General features: G+C 35.8%; 1 pseudogene; it reads right to left on the minus strand.

The window, feature by feature from the left end:
* Positions 1–4,211: 4,211 nt before the first annotated feature.
* LOC103202580 lies at positions 4,212–4,866 on the minus strand (annotated as a pseudogene).
* Positions 4,867–6,148: the final 1,282 nt, after the last annotated feature.

The raw sequence follows: 6,148 nt of genomic DNA on the forward strand, positions 1-6,148 counted from the left end.
TCCATTGTGTGTATTTATCATAGTTTGTTTATCTGATCATCCACTGATGGGCACTTAGGTTGTTTCTGTCCTTCTGCTATTGTGAATATTGCTGCAATGAACATGGGTATCTACATATCATTTGTGTCATGGCTTTTAATTCTCTAAGATATATATCTAGTGGGGTTGATGGATCATATGATATTTCTTTTTCCAACTTTTTAAGGAAGCATCATACCGTTTTCCACAGTGGTTGTAACATTTTTACAGTCTCATCAGTGGTGTATGAGGGTTCCACTTCTCCATACCCTTGCCAGTATCTGTTGTTTTCTGCTTTTTTTTTTTTTAACTTTGATGATAATATTGGGGTAAGATAATCTCATATTTATTTTTATTCGCATCTTTATAATGGCTAATGAAAGGAGCTCTGATGGTGTATGGGTAATGCATTTAGCTGATAACCAGATGTCAGCAGTTCAAATCTTCTAGCTTCTCCATGGGAAGAAAAGTAATCTATTTCTATAAAGATCTACAGTGTTGGGCATCCAATGGGGTTGTTATGAGTCAGAATTGACTCAATGGTAGTAGTTTCCCCCCCCCCCCCAGTTTAATGGCTAATGATCACAAGCATTTCTTCACGTGTTTGTTGTCTTTGGTGAAGTGTCCATGTCTCTGTCCATTTTTTGCTGGACTATGTCTTTTTGTGTTGGGGTGTTGAAGTTTTCTATAAATGTTAGAGATAAGGCACTTGTCTTGATGTGTCATTGTCAACATTTTCCCAGTCTGTAGGTTCTCTTTCTAATCTTTTGGAGTAGTTTTATGGGCATAAATATTTAATTTTTTTAAGGAAATCCTATTCGTCTAGTTTGCTTTCTGCTGTTGTGCATTTTTGTTATGTTTGGTAGTATATTTATGAAATGTATTAGGGCCCCTAAGTTTGTCCATTTTTTTTTTTTTTTTTTTTGATAATCTTTGTGGTTTTAGGTTTTACATTTAGGTCTTTGATCCATCTTGAGTTAGTTTTTAATATGGTGAGAGCTATGGATCCCATCTGCAAATCAATATGCAATTTTGCCAGCACCATTTGTTAAAGAGACTGTCTCTTGCTCATTTTATAGATTTTGGGTCTTTGTCAAAGATCAACTTTCCATAGATGGATGGATTTACTTCTGGGTTCTCAATTTTGTTCCATTGGTATATGTGTTTGTCATTGTACCAACACCAGGCTGTTTTGACTACCATGGCTTTTGAGATCAGTGAGTGTGGGTTTCTGCTTTATTCTTCTTTAGCAGTACTTTGCTTATCTGGGGTCTCCTCTTTTCATGTAAAGGTGATGATTAATTTTTTCATCTCTTTGAAAAATAATGATGGAATCTAGATTAGAATTACATTATATCTGCACATTGATTTGAGTAGTATTAATATTTTCACAATGTTAAGTCTTCCTTTCCATGAGTGTGGTATATTCTTCCATTTATGTAGGTCTTTTCTGGTTTGTTGTAGTAGTGTTTAGTAGTTTTCTTAGTATAAATCTTTTGTTTCTCTGATAAGATTTATTCTAAGTACTTCACCTTTTGGGAGGCTATTGAAGATGGTATTGTTTTCCTGATTTCCTTTCCAGAATTCTTGGTAGTATAGAAGAATTTGACTGATTTTTGGATGTTGATCTTGTACCCTTCCAGTTTGCTGAATCCTTCTATTATTTCCAGTAGTTTTCTTGTTGAGTCTGTGGGATTTTCTATGTATAGGATCATACTATCTGCAAATAGAAAGAGTTTTACTTCTTCTTTACCAATTTGGCTAACTTTTATTTTCCTTTCTTGCTTTCCTGTTTTGACTGGGACTTATAATACAATACTGAATAGGAATGGTGATAAAAGGCATCCTTGTCTGGTTCCCATTTGCAGTGTTTTCAGTCTCTCTCCATTGAGAATGACGTTGGCTGTTGGTTTTGTTTTCATGCCCTTAATTATGTTGCTGAACTTCCCTCTTACACCTATTTTCTTCCTCCTATATCTATTTTGCAGAGCATTTTTAAAATCAAGAATGGATGTTGGATTATATTTTTGTGATGCATTATGTTGATTGTTTTTGTAATGTTGAACCATATTTGACTCTTGACCATCCAGTCTCTTGACTGGTGGAGTTAATTCATTTACATTCAATGTAGTATGGAATCTTACTTTTTCATGATGTATTATTATTATTTTTGATATGTTGTTGTATTTTATTACTTAGGATTTTGTTGAAAATTTTTGCATCTATGTTCATGATGGATATTGGTCTATAATTTTTAATTTTAGTGGTGTCTTTGCCTGGTTTTTGTATCAGGGTTATGCTTACTTCATGGAATGAGTTTGGGAGTATTCCATCCTCTTTTATATTCTAGAATAGTTTGAGTAGAATTGGTGTCAGCTTATCTCTGAATATTTGGTAGAATTTTCCAGCAAAGCTGTCTGGGCTGGACTTTTTTGGATAGTTCTGTTTTGATCTGTTCAATTTCTTCTTCTGTGATTGGATTGTTTAAATGTTGTATCCCAAATTGTGTTAATTTGGATAGGCATTGTTTCTAGAAAATTGTCCATTTCTTCTAGATTTTCAAATTTGTTCTGTTAACGTGCTTTTTTTTATTGGTTCACTTGTGACATTGCCTATTTAATTTCTTCTGTTTGCTTTTTTCATTTTCTCCTTCTTTTCCTTTGTTAAATTTGCCAGTGTTTTGTTAATTTTATTAATTTTTTTCAAAGAGCAACTTCTAGTCTCAATTCTTTCTATTGAGTTTGTTTCATTTATTTCTCCTCTAATCTTAAACATTCTTAAATATTTATTTTTTTCTGGGACTGTAGGCTTTTTCTTTCTTTTTTTTTTTTTTGCCCCCTCCCCCTCCAACTATTGAAGATGTTAGGTTAAGGTGTTGATTCTAATTATTTCTTCTTTTCTGATGTATATGTTTCTTGCTATAAATTGTCCCTTGGGCACAGAATTTGCTGTGCCTTGAACATTTATTTTATCTTATTTATTTTATTTTATTTTTATTTTTGCAGTGTTTTCTCCCCTCCTTTTCCACCCCTGGTAACCAGCAAAGGAAGTTTCCTTCTATATATAAACTTTTCCTTGACTTTTTACAATAATGAACTAATACAGTATTTGTCCTTCTGTGATTGACTTATTTCACTCAGCATAGTATCCTCCAAGTTCATCCATGTTAGGTGATTTTTGCAGATTCTACATTATTCTTTAGTGTTGCATAATATTCCATTGTGTGTACGTACCACGATTTTTGTTATCCATTCGTCTCTTGATGGACACATAGATTATTTCCATCTTTTTGCTATTATAAATAGTGCTGCAATGAACATGGGTGTGCATATAACTGCTCTTGTCCTGGCTCTCACTTCTTTAGGATATAAGACATTTGACTACTAACCAGAAGGCTGGTAGTTCAAACTCACCAGCCACTCCTCAGAAGGAAGATTGGACAATCTACTTCTGTAGAGATACCATCTCAGAAACCCTAGGAGGAGTTGCTATGAGTCTAATTAACTCAATGGCAGTGAGTTTGGTTTTTGTACCTAATAATCAGATTGGTGGATCAAATGGTATTTCTAATTCCAACTTTTTTTTAATTGAAAAAACTCCATTTTCCATTTTATTTTGGTATGTTAATGATCTAGTATTTCAAGCATGGATCACGTAAACATTACATAGAATGTGGTGAACAGAATTAAGAAATGCACTGGCCATCAATGACAGAATTTTTGAATATCAGGTCATAAGTATAGCCAATTGTGCAATATAATCGACATGATGATAAAAGTGTACCTCACAATTAACAAATTTTAGTTCATATGATTAAAAAAATATTAAATTGCATTTAGTGCAACCCTCTATTATGTCGTACACCATTTACCATGCTGTGGAGACTTACTGGGCTAGAATATATACAGTACATAGCTATGTTTCAGACAATAGGTAAAAGGAAAAATGTGGAACAAAATTTTTACATACATATATACATTTAATGGCATTGTCCATTGAGTTAGATTTATTATAGTTTGCTGTGCCATGTGTACTGGCTTCTATAACACCCTAAATTATTTTTTCCCCACAAAGATCTACTTCTATATAGAGTAGAAAAAGATGGTGGTAAAAAAACTTCAGATTCTTCAAGCTCCAATAATTATGTCCTAAATACCATTGTATGTACACCTTGTTTGCCCTAGTGCTGATTTTTAACAACCACATTCCTGAGCGCTTTGGGCCTGTGCTCGAGGTGGGGCCTGAGCTGTCTCAAGGCAGCATCTCCATAATGGATACCTGACCCCATTCTTTCTTGATCCAGTTCACCTGACTCAATTTTGTTAAGTATTTTTCTCGCACACTGCACAAAGGCCTCTTCTACATTCTCCCCCATTAGTGCACTTGTTTCCAGAAACATCAGCTCATTTTCTTGAGTGAATCTGGAGGCCTCTAAGAAAGTAACTTCACAATCTGCATCCAGATCCTTCTTGTTTCCACAGAGGATGATCACAATGTTTTGACATGCTAGCATTCTGGCATCTGTTAACCAATTAGTAAGCACATTGTAGGTTTCAGGCTGGTAATGTCATAGACAAGGAGGGCCCCTGCTGCACCTCTGTAATAACTTCTTGTCACAGACCTGAATTGCTCTTGTCCTGCTGTATCCCATATCTGTAACTTTACATATTTACCACCACCATTTATTATCTTTGAACCAAATTCCACTCCTATTGTATAATTTGAGTCATCTTTGAATTTTTTTTCAATAAACTGATGAAGTAAACAAGACTTGCCAGTTCCTGCATTTCCAATAACCAAGAACTTAAACAAAAAATCACAGGTCTCGGACATGGCCATCTGCCACATCTTGGAGCGTCACCGCCTCTTCCTGGGGTCACCCACTGCTGCACAGGCTGGCCCAGCGGGTGGGGAGGGCCGGGGTCATTCGCTGCCTCTCATAGTCGCGGGCAGTGGGGGCAGGGATGGAGGGAGGGGCCTGGCTGGTCCCACTGCAACCTCCTGCCACCCGCGGCTGTGGCTCCTCAGGACCACCTGATCTGCGCAGGCGTATACCGCTCTTCCCTAATTCCAACTTTTTAAGGAATCATCACCCTGCTTTCCATAGTGGTTGTATCATTTACAGTCCCACCAGCAGTGTATGAGAGTCTCAATCTCTCCACATCCTCACCAGCATTTGTTATTTTCTGTCTTGTTGAACTTTGCTATTAGTACTGGGGCAAGATGGTATCTCATTTTTTTTATTTTTATTTTTTGATTTGCATCTTTCTAACAGCTAATGTCATGAACATTTCTTCATGTGTTTGTTGGCCACCTGGATATCCTTTCTGGTGAAGTGTCTATTCATGTCTTCTGCCTATTTTTGAATTGGATTGTTTGTCTTTTTGTTGTTGAGGTGTTGGAGTATTCTATAAATTTTATACATAAGTCCCTTGGCAGATATGTCACTGCAAATATTTTTACCCTATCTTTAGGTTCTCTTTTTACTCCTTTGGAGAAACCTTTGGAAGTATATAAATTTCGGTTTTAGAAGGTCCCATTCATCTAGTTTATCTAGTTTATTTTCTGCATTGTGACCTGAGAAGATGCTTTCCATTATTTCAATATTTTTAAATATGTTGAGACTTACTTTGTGTCCTAACTTATGGTCTATTTTACAGAACGTTCCATGTGAACTGGAAAATAATATATATTGTGTTGTTGTTTGGTGGAGTGTTCTGTACACATCTATGACGTCTAGTTGGTTAATTACATTGTTTAAGTCTTCTGTATCTTTGTTGAGTTTCTTTCTAGTTCTGTTCTTCATCAAAAGTGTGTATTAAAATCTCATACTATTGTTGTGGAGTTGTCTATTTCTCTTTTCCATTCTGTGAAAGTTTGATTTATGTATTTTGAGATTCTTTGATTATATAGTTATTATCATTATGTTTTCTTGTTAGATTTACCATTTAATAATTATATAAGAGTGGCAGGATCCAGGTAAGGGGTGGAAGGCAAGGCTAGGCCCCAGCACCCTAGAGCCAGGAAAGAGAGGGAGTGGAGCGGCTGGGGACCACAAAGTGGTAGGATCCAGGTAGGAGCTAGGTATGGAGAAGGCAGAGAGGTTTCCAAAAGCTAAGGGAGACAAACT

The sequence above is a fragment of the Orycteropus afer genome, unplaced genomic scaffold (genome assembly GCF_000298275.1).
Source record: "Orycteropus afer afer isolate SDZICR_OR568_19922 unplaced genomic scaffold, OryAfe1.0 scaffold00187, whole genome shotgun sequence".
Classification (NCBI taxonomy): domain Eukaryota; kingdom Metazoa; phylum Chordata; class Mammalia; order Tubulidentata; family Orycteropodidae; genus Orycteropus; species Orycteropus afer.